This window comes from Periplaneta americana, chromosome 15 (assembly GCF_040183065.1).
Source record: "Periplaneta americana isolate PAMFEO1 chromosome 15, P.americana_PAMFEO1_priV1, whole genome shotgun sequence".
Lineage (NCBI taxonomy): Eukaryota > Metazoa > Arthropoda > Insecta > Blattodea > Blattidae > Periplaneta > Periplaneta americana.
Window position 1 is genome coordinate 182,498,911 of NC_091131.1, and position 20,405 is coordinate 182,519,315.

At 34.8% G+C, this 20,405-nt stretch overlaps 1 pseudogene; it reads left to right on the forward strand.

Annotated features, from left to right (window-relative positions):
* The first annotated feature begins 366 nt into the window (after positions 1-366).
* Positions 367-20,405, forward strand: part of LOC138715567 (DNA-directed RNA polymerase I subunit RPA1-like) — a 149,421-nt pseudogene continuing 129,382 nt past the window's right edge.

Consider the following 20,405-nt stretch of genomic DNA (forward strand, 5'->3'; position numbering starts at 1 on the left):
AAAACGTTATTATAACATCTCGCATCCCTTTAAAGCACGTGCTGGCTGAACGAGACTATGGCCAGTGCCTTGCCTGCCGCTTGGGCGCTAGTGTCGCGAATGTTGGCAGAAAAAGTGTTGAAGTTTCGTGACTGTATGTCTTAGACTGTGGTGATATTGAATGCAAAATATTCAGATTTTGCCTAAGAAGTGATAAATACTTTCCATAATTTAATCTATATTTTTATAAAATTCTCCAGTTCCTAAAGCTGTATAGTTTGTATTTTAAATATGGAAGTGATGTGTTAAGAAAAATCTGGAGTTTTTCAAGTACAGTTTAGCGGTTTTTTTAAGCTTGTGCAGCGGTAAATGGAATTCTGAGTTGGCAACACTGATCGGAAGATTCGAGTCGAAACAAGTATTAGCAGGGCACGTAAACACGTGTGTATTTGGTGTGTAATATATCAAATGGTAGTTATGCTATGTATATTTTAGATACGAAAGTATGTGGTAACTTCTCCATGTTACTCTTCTTACGAGGTCGAGTTTACAGAAATTTAAGTCTTTATTTTATAAGTAGTTATTGTGTCCATTGAAAATCTAACCTATAATGTTGCATGTCAAAAGTTCTGCTGCATTGAAAATATTTTATCTTAACCAGGCGTTTAATATGAAGTTATAAATTTGAAGGTGAATATTAAAAGATAAACGTTTCATTTTGAATATCCGAGTACTTTTGAAGGAACACCCAGAATAGGGAGTTAAAAAAATTGAATAGGTCTTATATGTGTACCTTCCAAAGAGTTATACCACTATTTTGTTTAAAAAGTGTCGCCGTGATTTTCTTTTAATTTGATTGGTTATAGTTGTCATTTGTTCTAGAATTTTCGTTAATTTTGAATGGATAATGACGTTATCAGTTGTTCTTGGTTGTTTGACGTGAGTGGTGTTATGTTGTTTCTGATGGCTAAAGCTATTGAAAGTTTGTCATTTTATGATTTTCTTTCGCTTTGATTGGTTATAGTTGTAATTTATTCTAGAATTTTCACTAATTTTTAATGGATAATGATGTTGTCAGTTGTTCCTGGTTGTTTGACGTGAGTGATGTTACATTGTAGATTTGTCTGCATTTGTCGAATGCGCATCATCATGCTTACGAAAAGGCACTTTTCAGTGCCAATGATTTATTTTGTGTGCACAAGGTTGGAACTTTGAAGTAAGAGGGAAAGGAAGGAATCCGTGTTCTGAAATTATTTATTAAATTTTGTGTCGATTTTGGTTTAGTTCTTTCGCTGGTGATTAAGGATTGTGTTGAATGTTGAGGAGAAAACTGTTTTTTCTGTGGTTTAAAGAAATTACTTACTGAATTTTCTGTAGATGTTAAGGTGTAATAAGTGTTCGAAGAGAATTTCATTTAGTGTAAAGACGTGGTTTATTTATGCAAAGGTGACTGTACGACAAAGTGTTGGTTTAGTTCTTTGTTGCCTGCATGGTTTAAGGTTAGATTGCCTTAAAGCCTGCGTCATTTATACTGGAAGTGAAGTGGTTGTCGATGAAGACGTCAATGAGAATTGAATTTTATTTGATAAGGTGATAAATTATTATGTTTTTTTTTTTTGTGTGTTTTTGTGATTTTTGGGGGTAAAGTGCGGACGAAAACTACCAGAAAAGTACTACCAACTACGACGTTCGAATGCCACGAAACGCCAAAAAAAATCAAAGGCGAAAAATTAAATATATTTTCATTTTTTGGAGGGAATCTTGGTGTTTGTAAGTATTACTCCTGATCACATGTATATAACAGATTGGCCATCCCCATGTTAAAAACGGTAACATAAAGAAGAGAACAACCACCAAGATCGATTAGTAACGACCGCTAGATAGAAGTATAGTTGCTCCATGCAATTCAAATGAGAGTCTTCTTCTACTGTCGTTAAATGGCAGCATAGTGAAAGTTGTTGCCTTCAAAGCCCGTAAGAGTGATCAATCTGTTATGTGATCTGGGGTAATACATCAACTATTCACACTAATTTAACTTAATTGTAGAACTCATCACAAATTTGTAACAGTTTTCTATGCTATTTCCAACAACGAATGATAGGCCTACCGTCATTCGTTTATCCGAAAATCTTTACAGTAATTTTAAATTTGGATACTTGGCTTTTCTATAGCACACAACACTGAAACTTCCAACTTGCATTTTTCTAAGTTCTACAGTGCGGAAATCTGTGACAGATTAGGTTAGTGTTTTCATATGCCTTCCATATACGAATCTGTGCCAGGTTAGCTTTGGTTATTTTAGGTTTTTTTAATATGCTTTACATATACGAATCTGCAACAGGTTAGGTTTGGTTAATTTAGGCTTTTGTATGCTTTGCATATACTAAGTGAAGTGAAATATGCATTTCGCGTTCATTTTGAAGTATTCTACCTTTTTATTTCACATGTTAAATAATCATTTTTAAGTTATGGAATGACACACAACCAAATAGATCACATCTTGATAGATAAACAAAAACATACTAGTATAGTAGATATTCGAACTTTCAGGGGGGCAGACTGTAATTCTGACCATTATTTGGTGATTGGAGGATTAAGAGAAAGACTATCAGTAGCCAAGCAAGTAGAGCTACAAGCTAATATTAGCAGACTCAATATTCTGAAATTAAAGGACGAGGAAAGTAAGCAACATTATCTGGTCGAAATTTCAAATAGGTTTGCCGTATTAGCAACGTCCGACGGAGATGAGGAAGAGTTAGATGTCGATAACGTGTGGGAGAATATCCGAGATAATATCAAAATTGCAGCTGAGCAGAGCATAGGTTATCATGAAACTAAGAAAAGGAAACCATGGTTTGATGATTGTTCCAGTGTAGTAGATAGAAGGAAACAGGCAAAATTGAAATTCTTACAGGACCCAATTGAGGAGAATAGAGATAATTATTTCAATGAAAGATGGGAAGCAAGTCGTACACTTAGGAATAAAAAGAGAGATTACTTGAAGGAAAAACTGAATGAGGTAGAAACAAATAGTAAGAATAAAAACATTCGAGATTTATATAAGGGTATAAAGGAATTTAAAAATGGATATCAGGCAAAGGTAAACGTGATCAAGGATGAGAATGGTGACTTGCTTGCAGACAGTCCTGAATAGATGGAAAAACTATTTTGGACAATTACCAAATATACATAGGCCAAATAGAAATGATTGGGACGAAATTCAAATACAAACTGCTGAGCCATTTATACCCGAATCCACACTTTCTGAAGTCAAAATTGCGATAGAAAATCTGAAAAAGTACAAGTCTCCAGATATTGATCAAATTCCAGCAGAATTACTACAAGAGGGTGGAAGGGCATTATCTAGCGAAATTTATAAGCTTGTACTTGCAATTTGGGAAAAGGAAATTGTACCAGACCAATGGAAGGAGTCCATAATCGTACCTATTTTTAAGAAAGGGGACAAGACTAACTGTAATAACTTTCGAGGAATATCACTTTTGTTGACATCCTATAAAATTTTGTCGAATATCCTTTTGAGAAGATTAACTCTATATGTAGATGAAATTATTGGGGATCATCAATGTGGTTTTAGGCGTAATAGATCAACTATTGATCAGATTTTTTGTATTCAACAGATATTGGAGAAAAAATGGGAGTATAAGGGTACAGTACACCAGTTATTCATAGATTTCAAAAAGGCATATGACTCGGTTAAGAGGGAAGTTTTATATAATATTCTTGTTGAATTTGATATTCCCAAGAAACTAGTTCGATTAATTAAAATGTGTCTTAGTGAAACGTACAGCAGAGTCCGTATAGGTCAGTTTCTGTCTGATGTTTTTCCAATTCACTGCGGGCTAAAGCAAGGAGATGCATTATCGCCTTTACTTTTTAACTTTGCTCTAGAATATGCCATTAGGAAAGTTCAGGATAACAGAGAGGGTTTGGAATTGAATGGGTTACATCAGCTTCTTGTCTATGCGGATGACGTGAATATGTTAGGAGAAAATCCACAAACGATTAGGGAAAACATGGAAATTCTACTTGAAGCAAGTAAAGCGATAGGTTTGGAAGTAAATTCCGAAAAGACTAAGTATATGATTATGTCTCATGATCAGAATATTGTACGAAATGGAACTATAAAAATTGGAGATATATCCTTCGAAGAGGTGGAAAAATTCAAATATCTTGGAGCAACAGTAACAAATTTAAATGGCACTCGGGAGGAAAAGGAAATTAAACACAGAATAAATATGGGAAATGCCTGTTACTATTTGGTTGGGAAGCTTATGTCATCTAATCTGCTGTCAAAAAATCTGAAAGTTAGAATTTATAACACAGTTATATTACCGGTTGTTCTGTATGGATGTGAAACTTGGACTCTGACTTTGTGGAAGGAACAGAGATGAAGGGTGTTTGAGAATAAGGTTCTTAGGAAAATATTTGGGGCTAAGAGGGATTAAGTTACAGGAGAATGGAGAAAGTTACACAACACAGAACTGCACGCATTGGTATTCTTCACCTGACATTATTAGGAACATTAAATCCAGACATTTGCGATGGGCAGGGCATGTAGCACGTATGGGCGAATCCAGAAATGCATATAGAGTGTTAGTTGGGAGCTGGAGGGAATAAGACCTTTGGGGAGGCCGAAACGCAGATGGGAGGATAATATTAAAATAGATTTGAGGGAGGTGGGATATGATGGTAGGGACTGGATTAATCTTGCTCAGGATAGGGACATATGGTGGGCTTATGTGAGGGTGGCAATGAACCTCCGGGTTCCTTAAAAGCCGTAAGTAAGTAAGTCATCTACACCGATCAATTATTTCCGTTTTTACCCATTTCCTAATCGGTATGTTTTCAAGTCAACAGACGTCCTGTATGATTTTTTCACATTCCAAACTATCTTCCCTCTGAAAATTAGACTATTTTCTCACTTTTTTCGTAAAAAAAATCCTTCAGTGTCACGTACTATAGAAAACCCGAATTTTTTTTCCCGCAACTTCCATCATTCATTGTTTATATAAGAAAATGTAGCCTTTAAAATAGGCTATTACTAACTGCAAGGAGTTATAGAAAGTAAATTGGCTGCTATGGACAAACGATTTATGAACAGTATTGCTGGTAAGGATTTTCTGTCAAACCTTGATGAACGAACTGCAACAGGAGCTCGAAGAGGAACATGCGTGATAAGACAGTTATGCATTCTGTCTTAAAATTTTGGAATGTGTAAGGAAGAAAGCTAACATTTTCATTGCAGATTTGACACAATGCAAGATCAATCGGTGAAACATCTTACTGTATCAGGACTAACATTTTCTTTCTTCACACCAGAAGAAATTGAGAAACTGAGTGTGTTGAAGATAACAACGCCATTGTCATTCAATTCTATTGGTCACCCATTGAAGTGTGGGCTTTATGATCCCGCACTGGGTAAGTATGCACATCGGACTGTTAGGTATGAAACACAGTAAAAGCATGAAATGTGTGTAACTTACAGCCCATCAGATTGAGTCGTCTACAATTTGTAGAGATTTATATTTAAGGGTGCGGTGTAATTACATATTCCAATATCGTACTGGGGCCAGTATAGTACTGTTTTAATTTAATCCTTGGTTCACTTGAAAAATAAAGTTCCACATTCTCCTTGAATATTCACACATGAGACAGTTTCTGTCATTGTTTCATTTAGCTTGACTTTTCAGGAATTTGAAATTGTTGTAAGATTTTATTAATCTGGGTTCTGTTAATTGAGTCATAAGCTTTGTTGGAAGTGCACGAAAATCTGAAATAGATCCATACATCCTTCTCAGAATTTTTCCATTATCAATTTCACTGTGTTGACCTATTTTCTTAAATCCTGCTTGTTATTCCCCTATGATCGTCTTAGCATATGATTCGAGTCTCATTCTCAGGATGCTCGTAAAAACTTTAGGAACAGGGATGCACTCCTATAGTTGCCACAATTGAGCTTATCGCCTTTTGGTAGATTGGACACATTATTTCTCCCAGTCTGTGGTAATTTGTTCTATGTTTCATATTTTAACTACCAAACTATGCAAAATATTCAGGAGGTCTGTTCCTCCATATTTCTGAGGGAATTTCATTATATCCTGAAGCTTTATTATTTTTTAGTGCTGATAACTACTTTCTGTAGTTCTTCTGTAGTAGGCCTAGGTAGTTTCTCTGGATTTTCTACATTTCCTTCTTCTATCTCAATATTATGTGTTATTAGAGGGGCTGCTAAGACACATTGCAGACTAGTATAATTCATAAGCTTTTGAAGTATTCGATCCTTCTGTTTTTGATTTTTTCTTTGTCACCTATCAAATTACTTGCCTTTACTTTTGCAAAGATTTGCACGTGTTTTAAATTCTTCCTTCGTCATTTTGATTTCTTTAGAGGTTAGTAGGCCTATGTGTTTCTTATTTTAAGATTCTCATTAATTTTTTGTTGTACTCAAAAAGCTGTTAAAATCTACGCAGGTACATTACTTCCGTCCTGTATATTTTTGTATAATTTTGTTTACTTGTTCCAAATTTCAAAGCAACAATTGAATAACCCCCCCCCCCCCCTCCGAATAAGGTTATATGACTCATTGTTTCCCTACGTACTTATACCCTTATTCCAGTGTGGAGGTATTCAATTATGATATATGATCTGTGGAACATAATACAATTGCTTAAAATTAAAAATAAGAACTATATTCCACTTTTCTTGGCAACTCAGTGCATATTCAGATCCAATTTTAGGGGATCCAGTTTCAATACGTAGTGAAGAAGTGAAGATTTAAGTTTTTTCCATAGGGACCGGATGTGTTTTGTTTTTATCTTGGTTACAATATGTGGAAGAGTGTAATATATAATACAATAAAATTCACTTGTATTCGTTTTCTAGACTTAATAAAATGTTTTCAGATTTTATAGATAGTCTAGTAGTGGGGTTGCCACTTAACAAGCATTATTAACATAAGAAATGCGTTTTTTTTATGTTGCAGGACCTGTAAGTGATAGCAGCGACCCGTGCACGACTTGTTCGAACAATGTGTACAAATGTCCTGGACACATTGGACATATAGAACTACCTCTTCCAGTAATTAATTCATTGTTTCATAAAGTAATCTATAATATTCTCAAGTTGGCATGCTTGAATTGCCATAACTTCCGAATTAAAGGTGAGTAATGGACTTGGAGTCATGATTTCTCTCACATTTTTTGTCTTCTTTCTTAGTAATCTCGAATTCAGACATTATTCTCTAGGAGGGGAGGATGAGTAATTCCTCGGAGGGAATGGAGAAAATTGACTATGCTTTATAAAGCAAAATATATCTAATGAATCTATTAAAAAATTTACATAACAAACTCAGAACAACAAAACTTTCACCAGTGTTTTAAATGCACACGTACAACATGCTGTTAAAACCATACATATCAATTAATCATTCAACAGTAAGTTAACATGGGTGCACCCATTTGAAATATATTTCTGAAAAAGCTCGTAAAAGATTCTCCCTTCTGAAAAGACTAGCAGGAAAGAAATGGGGATGCTCTAGGAGTACTTTGAACACTACATACAAAATGTTTATAAAGCCAGTGCTGATGTACTGTGGAGAAATTTTAATTACTTCACCTTTCATAAATGAAATAGAATATGTTCAAAAGCAAGCTTTCAGGCTCATTACTGGTGGAATCAAAACAACTCCAATAGATTCTATGAGATTCCTCACTAATATTAACAGCATCAAAATGACAATAGAAGAAAAACCACTGATTCAATATGAAAAATTTAATCAGATTATCATAAACAATTGGCATTCATACAGTCCTCTCTGCAGATTAAAAACTCAAAGTTTCATATCCATGGTTCAAGAATTAAAACAGAAAATCAACATCCCGAATTTAAAAGAAAACTTACAAATTAAACCAAATCCTTTAACTCTATTAAATATAGAGTATAATCTAAATTTAACAGAAGAAGTACTGAAATCAGAAGTAAACACTGAAATAATGAAATAATTGTCTTTACACACAATTAATATTAGGTACCCTCCATAAAACTGGCTTTATTTATACACTGACGGATCCTTGATCTCCAGAGAACAAGGTGCAGGTGCAGGTGTTACGTGCTGTCTCTTCTCACTTTATAGATCTCTTGGGTATGGAGCAACAAGTTTTGATGAGAAACATTGCAATAAGTGAAAGTCTCAGGAATCTTCTATGCCACATCAATAAATTAAAAATTGCAGTTACATTGTCAGATTCCAAAGCAGCTATTCTATCAATAGTCTCTAGACACACATCTTAATTTCAAACAGCAATTGAATTCTTTTCTGTAGTTTTTGAAGTTGTTGGATCATTTTGTGACATTCTTTAATTTGGATTGACATCATTTTATATGAATTTATTGCATATAATGCTGCTTTAGAATCAGAGAGAATGACAGCATTTTGAAATTTATCTATTCTGTATAGTAGGTGTTGGAGTGAGATATGAATAGCCATTATTTCCGCATCAAAATTTGTTGTATGATGTCCTGCTGGTTGATAAAATGAGAATAACGCACACGTAATTCCTGATCCTGAGTTGTTATCGATAGTAGACCCATCTGTGTAGATATGTAACCATTCTTCTGGTGGGTATCTATTGTTCACAGCTTCTAATGCCAGCGCTTTTAGTGCAGGTTTGGAAGTTTCAGATTTTGTAACTGGTTCTTCTAAATCTAGTTGAATGTTAATTGGTTCGAAGGTTAGAGGGTTTTCTCTGCTTAAAATGTTTTCTTTAGATTTAGGGAGGTTCAATTCTGTTTTTATTTCCGTGACTTTGGACAGGAAACTTGTTTGTGTTTTCAACTTGGTTGGTTGTAACAGTCTTTTTTCCCATTTTGTTGTTGTTAACCGCAACATTTTTTCATGGTGTGTTAGTGCCTGCTTCTCTAGAGTGAGATATATTGGAGATTCTGGGTTAGGGCTTGCATTGCCGTGATTGGGGTTGATTTTGCTGCACCAGTTATTAGTTGCAGGGCCTGATTTTGGCATACTTCTAGTCGATTCAGGTTGAAATTATTTGCTGTAATTAATACCTCCGCATTGTAGAGAAGTATTGGCTTGATGAATGTTTTGTACGTGATGTTCAAAGTCTGCCGATTACTACCCCACTTGGCTCCAGCTAATCTCTTTGAAATTGGAAGTCTTTTTGTTGATTTATTTACTACTGCTTCAATATGATTTCTCCAAGATAATTTTGCAATGGATACGTGCACATTGTAGAATTGCTGGATATGAAACTGCTGACTTTCTTGCCAAAAAAGGATCCAATTTAATTCAGAATACGAATACAAGCCTACCTTTTATATCCATCAAAAGATTAATTAAAAATAAATATAAAATCAAGCAAAACCAAGCACTATGTACCAAAGCCAAAGATAAAAATGGAGCATTTTAATAAAAAAAAAAACAAATTATTCCAGAAATCCCACGTAAATCTGCAGTAGCAAAATTCAGACTGCTTACAGAACACGATTATTTGGCCAAACACTTGAATAGAATAGGAATTTACACAAATCCAAATTGCCCTCTATGCAACAAAGAAGAAGAAATGACTGCAGATCATCTACAAACCTGTGAAGCTCTACCTGATGGATCCACCACAGAGAAATATTGGAGAGCAAGAACGCTAATGGCTTCGTTGCCAAAGCCCGGCATCAGATAACAACAACAACATAATTTGAAACAGCAGAAATAACTAAAATGCTCTCTCATTTAATATCACTTAATAAAAGAATTGTATTCCAATGGATACCATTCCAATTTGGAATCCTGGGAAACGAGAATGCGGATGCTTTAGCAAAGGAGGGCAGCACTGCTACTTATAGATCTGTTACTAAATCTACGTATTAGTCGACCTGGTTGGCAAGTTGGTATAGCGCTGGCCTTCTATGCCCAAGGTTGCGGGTTCGATCCCGGGCCAGGTCGATGGCATTTAAGTGTGCTTAAATGCGACAGGCTCATGTCAGTAGATTTACTGGCATGTAAAAGAACTCCTGTGGGACAAAATTCCGGCACATCCGGCGACGCTGATATAACCTCTGCAGTTGCGAGCGTCGTAAAATAAAACATAACTTTAACTTCAACTGTACGTATTACTCTGTGAAAAGATTTATTAAATCCACATATTTAGTCCACACCTGTGGAGTAATGGTCAGCGTGTCTGGCTGCGAAACCAGATGGCCCGGGTTCGAATCCCAGTCAGGGCAAGTTACCTGGTTGAGGTTTTTTCCGAGGTTTTCCCTCAACCCAATACGAGCAAATGCTGGGTAACTTTTGGTGCTGGACCCCGGACTCATTTCACTGGCATTATCACCTTCATTTCATTCAGACGCTGAATAACCTAGATGTTGATACAGCGTCGTAAAATAACCCAATAAAATAAAATAAATCTACATACTTAGACTTCAACAAACAAAATTTGATAACACAATCTCAAGGGAAAAAATGGAGACTTCAGCAAACAAAATTTGATAACACAATCTCAAGGGAAAAAATGGAACTCTCTGCATCATAATCCTCAGTTAATTCCCTATTTACCACACAAATCGTCTGTAGCTGCATTTAGATTGGCAACAGACTGTTTGGCCAAGCACCTGCATAGATTTGGAATATATCAATCCCTTAACTGCCCATTGTGCAATTCAAATCAAGAAATGGATTCGGAACACCTCAAAATCTGTGCTTCAGTGGCTGACCATGACAATATCTTTGAAAAATATTGGAGTGCAAGAGGGAAAATGACTTTATTGTCAAATGCCTGGCATTAGAAAACATCAACAACATAAATTAATCAATCTTGTTTTGAGAGGATCAGTATATTTCAATATGTACCGGTAATGTAGACTATTTTTAGTAGTAGATTAGCTTACATGTAGCTCTAATATATTCAGTTAAATACAATGACTTACTATGTGCAGGGTTGGTCATAATCTTTGCTTAGGGATCAAAAGTAAAAACAGATCCATATAAACACATGGCTATTATAACTTTTTAAAATTATTAATTTTTACACATTCTGCATCAATAATTTGCCTCCCAGTTAGCAACCAATCTTATGTGGATTATCAAAGAAGAAGGTGCATCACCGTTTTTGAGAGAACGTGGTAACGCTCTTGATCTTCTTTAAAAATGAATTGCAAACTAAGTTATAATAGCCAAATGTGTTTATATGGTTTTGCTTTTACATTGGATCCCTAGGCAAAGTTTATGAACTTAACACCATACTTTGCAACAAGCAGGTTTACATAGGTCTGTGCGTGAAAGTGTTCAAGTATGGACTTCAGATTTGTACTTTTTCATTTACCTTAGAACTGTTATTTTCATGCTTCCCTACTGTGCTTTGAAGGTAATGATTTGGATGTTGTAAAATAAACTTAAGTTATAAGAATAATCAAAAGAACACATGTATTATTGTTGCTACTACTACTGCTGCTGCTGCTAACCACCATCACCACCGCCAACGCCACCACTGCTGTAGCTATTATTGTTAATACTGCTACTTCTCCTGCTGCTACTAATGACCACCCCGCTACTGTTTGTGCTGCTAATACTACAGCTACTGCTAACCATGAAGGCTTTTTTCTGTAAAATAGACAATATTGTGTCAGAGTACTTTATCTTGACTTTGTATTATATGAACGGCACACGGAGTATTTTTTTTTTTTGACAAATAATAGTCTGTTTTTCAGGTACGAAAAAAAAAAAAGATAGTATTTGACTTCAGTTCATTACAATTATCTCCGAAAGTGAAAATTGATATTTCTTGGATACAGGATCATTTCCCTTTGGTCACTTATTGAATTTATCTTCATAGTAATACTGATAATTATGATTTTTTATATTTCTACGTAACTACATAAACCATTAATTTATTTTCCAGGAGTTTCTAAGCATCTTTTCGTAAGAAAGTTAAGACTTCTTGATGATGGTCTTATCACTGAAGCCCAGGAAGTGGAAGAAGTCATTGCAGATCTGCTTTCATCTTCAAATCCAACGAATGTAGTAAATGAAGCTACTACAGTTCTGGTGGAAGAAAGATTGCAAGAGTACTACAGCAGAATGAAGAAAAGTTAGTTGTCCTTCATTTAAATTTACTTACATAAATGATTTGTTCATAGTATACTTATTTATAAAATTTAAAATCACTGTAACTTTATTCATGGAGGGGAAAGAGGAATCTGTAATGAAGCCCAGTGAGACCTCAGTCTACTATATACAGTCACGAAGCTTGGGATGATTTTTTGCAATTCTCGCGATAGTTGCTAGCTGCTTGGAGCGCTGTGAGTACTAGGAACAATAGACTGTACCACAGCCATCGTGATCTAATACAGGCCATAAGGCAAACCATGTAACTCTCTTAACCCGATCATGAAGGGGGGCGTTTCAACCATATAAATTAGTTGGAATGCATAAACAGTAACATATGTTTCTCTAAAATGTAGTGTAATTCCATTAATAAAATTTAAAACAATGATTATGAGACACTTCAGGCATAATTCACTTGCGAGTTAAGATGTAATATTATTTATTGTGTGAAAATTACGTTGTTCGTATGTGTAATATCTGCCTTTATTTCGATTAAATGTCGCGAAATTCTTGTACATTCATTTATGCACGATTCAGTAATTTTCAATTGCACCGCACGGATCTTTAGATATGTTGAAATTATAGGTTATGTTTACTGTACCAGTTGCCCCTTTCTGTCTAAATATAGTGATCTCCAATGCCTTGCCATTCATATGAAAATTATAGGTTATGTTTACTATATTTAACTTATATTCCTAAATTCGCAATCATACATTATAATTAAGCATAATGTCATGTATGATATCCCAGACATTCAATTTGTCTGTATTTTAATACTACAATTGAATTGTATTTATCTACTACTTAAGAGACGAAGTAACACAATTGTCCGTACACGAATTTCATAGGAGTGGTATGGTAAATGTTTTGTCTAAAATTAGGGAAGGTAGATGTGCTAAATTGAAATGACAATATAAATTCTTTTTTATTAAACCTCAAAATACTTTCCATTCTAAACTTGAAATGTTGATGCGAACAGATTATGTTAACATGTAAAATTCTCTTCATATTAAAATAACACAGTTTTGTAATTATTTCTGCAACATAGTATGCAACAAGAAGTAAACGGAACTTATGGACACATTACACTAAATAAAGCTTAGCAATGATAAGCAATAAAGTTATAATATAATATTTCACTGAGCTCTATACGCTGAAATAGAAAACCCGAACAAACATTACAGCCTGGTCTAGATCGAAAAAGCATTAACTGTGCCATATTTCGCATTGTTGTGAAAAGCTATGTAAACTGTGAAATGTTCGTTAACGGTTGTAATAACTGTAAATGGCTAAAATACAATAATTTGAATAATAATATGGGAAAGGAGACGTTTGTAGTACTATAAATTGTAAGAAAAATAGGTTAGAGTTATGCTTCTTCCGAAAGATCCAGGAAGGTAAGTTTATAGAATATATAGGCTATTTTATGAAAATAATATATAAACCTTATGTATTTCATATTTCAATAGTGGAAGGAAGGCGTTAATTTTTTCAAAAGAACATGATATCGAAAGTACAATACATTTTATGGTCTGCTAGGGAAAGAGTCTGTGATGAGGCGATAGTAGCGATCCTGGTGGTGAGCAACTATCTATGGATGCACATTTCAACTGTCTATGTTTGCATATTTAGTAAGTATTAAGCTTCGTGACTGTATATACTAGACTGTGGTGAGACTATGTAGATTCTCCTGCAAAGAAAAGTCCACATAATCATTGAAGCATTTAAGTCAGAACACATTAGAACAGAAATAATTCAGCTCTCAATAGTGAGTTTGGAATATTCGTTAATTTGCCATTTAAATTGTCTTGTCAACCAATTTTAGTCTCTTTAGAGTTGGGTCAGACCCAGTCGATCTCTGATGAAACAGTTTATTGTTACAAAATCTTGCAGGTAAACAATTTTGTGGTCTACGAATTAAGATTGCTTTCAACAGTGGTTAGAAAATTACATTGTTACTTGTGCTGAAATCCTGATTATAGCGGTTTCAGAATAAGAAGGCATATGGCCTAAGCCAATTGAGTGCTAGCAACAGTTCGACGTTGTCACACATTGCACGGTGCACGAGACGTGGAAGACAGCGACAACAGATAAGGACAGAACATATCAGTTGCAGCCCTCTCGCTGAGCGAGTGGGTCGAGACCTGTTTCTTCATTGTGTGTAATGTTTAAATATAATTACTCTTACTGAAGTAATTCTCATCTCAATTTTTATTACTTCTTCGCTTCATAGATCAGTAGCTCTTGGAGTCACTGACTTGCGAAATAAAGTGATAGATATGTAGAAATTTACTTTGCTAATGACTGAGAAAGAATGTTTTAATTCTTACTCAGACTTCCTTGTACAGCAAAGCTGAATTTATTATTGTTTATTTCTCCAGAGGAAAGATAAGGTACAGTTTGTTTGTACGGGCAGCCTAAGAATCTAGCGATAACAAAACGAAAACATATCTGTAGATATGTAATTTAGTATTGAAGTTGGAAAGTATTTTATTTTTCCTCCGTTAAATGAAGCCCATATAATTTAATTTAATTCTCTAGCTTATACATACCTAGGGGTCCAGGGTTCTACATTCTGGTTACGAATCTGGCTATAATGCAACGTAATCATAATGTGTTCATATATAATTCAGTATTCATACTGGAACTGTAGATTATTTTATTTTTCTCTGATAAACTAAGTCTATCTAATTTTATTTTATCATCTAATTTTTACATATATAGAGGTCCAGTTTTCCATATTCTGGCTAAGAATCCGGCTATGAGAATATAAGCATATCTGTTCATATGTAGACCTAATTCAGTACTCATATTGAAACTGAAGATTACTTTCTTTTACTTTATTAAATCAAGCCTATCTAATTTAATTTAATCCTCAAGCTTATACTACCTAGAAGTCCCAGGATTCTATGTTCTATCACTCTGGCCTGTGGCAATATAAACCTACGAGTGAAGGTAGTTGTACAGAAGCGAATATGAAAACCGTAATCCAATAATATCGTTAATATATTGAAGATAAAATTGTATATTAGAAAAAATGGTATAAATGGTATGTGTGTGTGTGTGTGTGTGTGTGTGTGTGTATATATATATATATATATATATATATATACATACACACACACACACACACACACACACACATAACGAAAGGTTTTTAAAAGAGGAATTGAGTTTTGGAATTATAAAATCTCCTCGTTCCTAGCATGCCTGTATTTATTTTAAAAGTGAAATGTAGTTAATGTGCATCATTTTATAAAGTTTTCTAATGCTCTTAAGGAAGAATGTTGCTAATGCTCTTCGTATAATTCATGAAAAAAGAGGCAGGAGTGTTTATGTTTACAATATCATCCAAATATCTCATATGTTTATGCAATATATAATATTCCAATGAAAAGTGAAAATCGTACCTATGATTATTCTCAACTTTCTTCTTCTTTCCACATTCTATTATAATGACACTGCTAACACATACTACTAATGTATTTAAAATATAGTACGATGAAGTAATACACGGTTCTGAAAATTGTACAAATAATTAACACGTTTGTTTTGTCTTATTTTCCAGGAGAGGTAAATTCAAGTATACCACCTATTTTAATTGTCTCTTTGTCCTGTCCGAGAATATGAGATAACGTACTTCACTTCTAAACCACACGTCTCTGCAGTCAGATTCTTTGTTCGTGAAGAACTGACACGCACTGAATCATAAATTAGTCATTTAAAAAAATTATATACATAAATACCATACTCCTCGCTTGTTAGTGTTGGACTATCCCTTTGCGTATAACAGATGAAACACCAGAGCCAATTGCAATCCCTTCAAGAGACATTGTTACGGTAAGTTACACATCACACAAGAGAAAACAGTCCACATCAGAATTTGAAAATAAACAGATTCTATCTTCGTTTACAGAGACGGAATTCAGAGCAAAATATGTTCTATGCTGTAGGTTGGATATCTCTGTTTAGTCTTAAAGCGATAACACGCGAACCAGTTGACATACAATTGTCATTCTTGTACTGTTGGATTCAGAATTCGGAGCTCTATCGAATGCCATAGCTTAAAATTAATTCCTAGACATAAGTATTGTGCGCGCAAGAAAGAAACTAATACGCGACGCTTCAGCGAGACTTCGCGATGATTTAACTAGGCAACACCGCTTCACTGTCACTGGCTAGTCGACATAGACCGGCCTGAACTAGCTCCGCCTTATATGCCTTCTTATTCTGAAAGCGCTCTAGTGCTGATTTGTTGAGATTTTGTAGGTACTTTCCTATTATGATTCTTTTCAAAATATTCATTCCAATGTAAGAACAGCAGCAACATAATTTGCTATTTTTGTCACAGAGATAAAGCACTGTCACATTTTCTGTCTTGGAAATATTCGTGCAAATATAAAAAAAATTTAATCTTCATCTTACAATGTTTGGATGACGTATATACGTCCGTTGATGTGACATATTGATGAATTAAATACAATTATAGTCACAATCATGCCATGGTATGAAAGAAAAATTTCACAACCTCGAGCGGGATTCGAACCTGCGACTTCCTGTTCTCTGGTCAGGTGCTCTACCACTGAGCTATCGAGTTCGTCTCACTCCAAAGGCTCGGAATTATTGTTTCATACTGGCGACTCTGTTATAGAGTACTGTCTGACGCTATGGACAGTACTCTATAACAGAGTCGCCAGTATGAAAGAATAATTCCGAGCCTTTGGCGTGAGACGAACTCGATAGCTCAGTGGTAGAGCACCTGACCGGAGAACAAGAAGTCGCAGGTTCGATTCCTGCTCGAGGTTGTGAAATTTTTCTTTCATACCATGGCATGATTGTGACTATAATTGTATTTAATTCATAAAAAAAATTCTTGAGACTGCCTGTTGAGAGTTCCGCTTTTTCATTTTGCTGGGAAAACCTGTAGTGCTACATTTACAATAATATTGACACTAATTACTACACAGCTTACAAATTTACAAGATTTAATACACTAATTAAACTGTTTAAAATACAAAAACATTATATAGTACCAATATTGCTTTATATTTTTTTTATGACAACTACATTCAGCTAACCTAAATAAGACTTAATAACAATACACAATATATATTCCATATGAAACAATATCTATAATACAGTATGATGCTAGCAGTGGTGGTTCGTGCCTAAAATGACAAGGGGTTCACTACTTTTATGATGTTACATAGTTTTCCAGTAATTTAAATAATATTTAATTTCTGAAAGATTAAAAAATACTACAGTTCTTTAAAGTAGATAATTGCCTTAAAATGAACCTGATGATGATGGTGATGATGATGACGATGACGACGATGATGATGATGATGATGACGATGAAGAATCATCTTTGAAAGAACACAGCGATTTTTCCTTATGTTATCATTCTGTCTTTCGATATTCTGCCTGGAAGCTTAGCTAAGCTGTTGTCTGATTTCTGTTCTTCCAAGGACTGATAAGCATTCTTATGAGCAATAGATTCCTCATGCTTCTAATTTTCCGTGTCAAATGGCTTAAATGTGACACACCAGTGCATGTCCAGCTCGTATCTTTACCCTTAACAAATAGCAGGCATGGGAAACAAGATAATTTATTTGTAGATTCACAACCGCAAATCCAGCTGTTTTATTTTTCATATTTTTTTTTACATTGAAAGCCCTGCAAAATGTCTTACCTCGGCATGTTTGTGCTTGCTTTAAATAGAATTGAGGTAACGACCTTCCAAGCTTCTTTATTGTACACTTATCTTCCAAGATTAAAACTGAAACATTGTTTATAAAAGATATTGAACACTATTCATTTTCTTTGGAAACGAACATTGGTCACACTCACAGATGAATATATTAAGACGAAAACACCAAGAATGACTAAGTGGACATTTAAAGGATTGTAAGAAACCATTAATAAATACAACAATCAGTAACACACACGTACACGATCTCAGCTACAGACTGGAGCTATCTTCTGGTTTGCATCACAAAGCCTTTCGCTTGTCGGCTGTCTCACGATCACGTCACTACAGCTGTGCTGTTCAAACACCGCTGACTCGGCGAGGTTTAGAGGAGAAATTGAACCTCGTAAGCATGTATTTGTATATGTGTGCGATCCCTGTGGTTCATTAAATTTAACACGAGAAAGACATATAGTACATATTCCGAAGTAAACAATTAAATTGTTTTTCCTGGGGTTCTCTAAAGCATTGAATGCATAGGATTTACCACCACTGGAAGCTAGTCAGCAAAGTTTTATGGCCACCAATGTAGCTCAGTCAGCTGAGACACTTGCCAGTCAATCCGGAGTTGCTCTTGGGTGTGGGTTCAATTCCCACTTGGACTGACCATAAGGCATATATCAGGTAATCTATGGCGAATCCTCCGTCTCATCTTGTTATATACCATCTTGCTATCACCAATCTCATCGACACTAAATAACACAGTCGTTGATACAGAATTGTTAAATAATCAACTAAAAAAAAAAAAAGAACACGGTTTTATAACAAAGATAAGAATAACTAAGCTCATGAGCTGAACACAGATAAGACACTGAAAAGTTCCAACATGTAACATTTTTCAGAAACGTGTATTTTATTAATATTAGAAGAGAAAAATTCGCTCCGGTGCCAGGGATCGAACCCGGGTCCTTGGTTCTGCATGCCAAGCGCTCTCACCATTGAGCTACACCGAAGTTCAATCCACAGCACCGGATCGAACCCCTCTCCTCCAGTGTTTTTCTCTTTGTGGCCTGACTCCAAGTTGGGCATGTATGTTGACATTTTATGTTAAGTCAACTGCCATTATACAAGGAGCACACTCAGTTGAGTGACTTGGTGGCCGGGATTCCACAGTAATATGCATAGTAATCTGTACAGTAATATGCACTGTTGCTAGAAGAATCTACTAAAGATTATTATTTTTTGGTCCTACAGAATACATCTGTTATGGTAATAATTAATATTAGAGGAGAAAAATTCGCCTGTACTGGGGATCGAACCTGGGTTTTTGGTTCTACGTGCCAAGTGCTCACCATTGAGCTACGCAGAAGTTCAGTCCACAGCACTGGATCGAACCCCTCTCCTACAGTGTTTTTCCCTTTTTTGTTTTAGCACAGTGACGTACACACAACCAATTTTTTGTGAAGTTTTTTACTCCCCCACAAAATCGACTTCCAATCGCACAGTATGTGTACAGGCACAGTGACGGTAAGCAAAGTACAGTTGTGATTCTAGGTGTTAAATAAATTGTATCAAATCGTGTGTTATCGAAAAATTTGTTATGTTAAAGTAACTTATTTCAATTTTTAATATATCGTATAAATAAACAACTATATTATTGTATAGTTGAAATTGTTAAAACTTTGATTCGAAATATTTTTATTCTGTGTTTCTTAAGTGAATTTTAAAGTTTTAGTTCGCATAAAGCAAAGATATGAAAATTTGTTTTTGAATTGTGCTTGCTTGAGATGTTACTTCTTGTTTGAAGAGAAAGTCGTAGAAGATACTGTTGGTTGAGTTAGAGAAATATGGAGTTGGAGCAGAGAATGCATATCGTCTCTGTGCCTCCAAAACTCACTATATTTTTCAAGAGAAAGAAAAACATTGTCAATTTCAGTTCCCTTGAATTTCAAAGCTACATTCAATCATTACATGAAAAATGATGAAACTGTACCATACCGAAAGTAGCTTTGAAAATCAAGGTGATTAAAAGTGATCATGTTTATTTTTTCTCTCTCCTGAAAAATCTGTTTAAATGTATATAGTGGATTTTGGAGGTGCAGCAATGGTATTTTATATATTGATGTAATATTTCACATCTGTTCTGAATTTGAACTGAGCACAAGAGAATAAATGGTGTGCGTTATGTATGTTACAGTGCATGCATTTATATTTCTACACTTCTTTAACTAATACGTTCAAATAAAGTATCAAAATTCATGATTGTGAGTAATAACAGTAACAGTGTTAAAGCATCGAAATATTGACCTCTGAAACAAATTCTATCTGTGCTTTCAATATCCTTGTGAAGTGGCCGACTGAGAGATAAGGATGATAAAAATTAACTTGGGGTCAATCTTGAAACCATAACACCAGAGGAGGAGCAATGCTTGAATAAATTGTCAAAATGAACTAGTTGTTTTGTAATAATCTGAAGAATTGTGATTAGTCTCTCTCTCTCTTTCTTTTTTTCTATATTTATTTCCTCTTATTTTTTCTTTTCTAACCCTTTCTTCCTTTCTTTGAAATAACAATGTTGAATTTTGATGCAGTGAAATCATA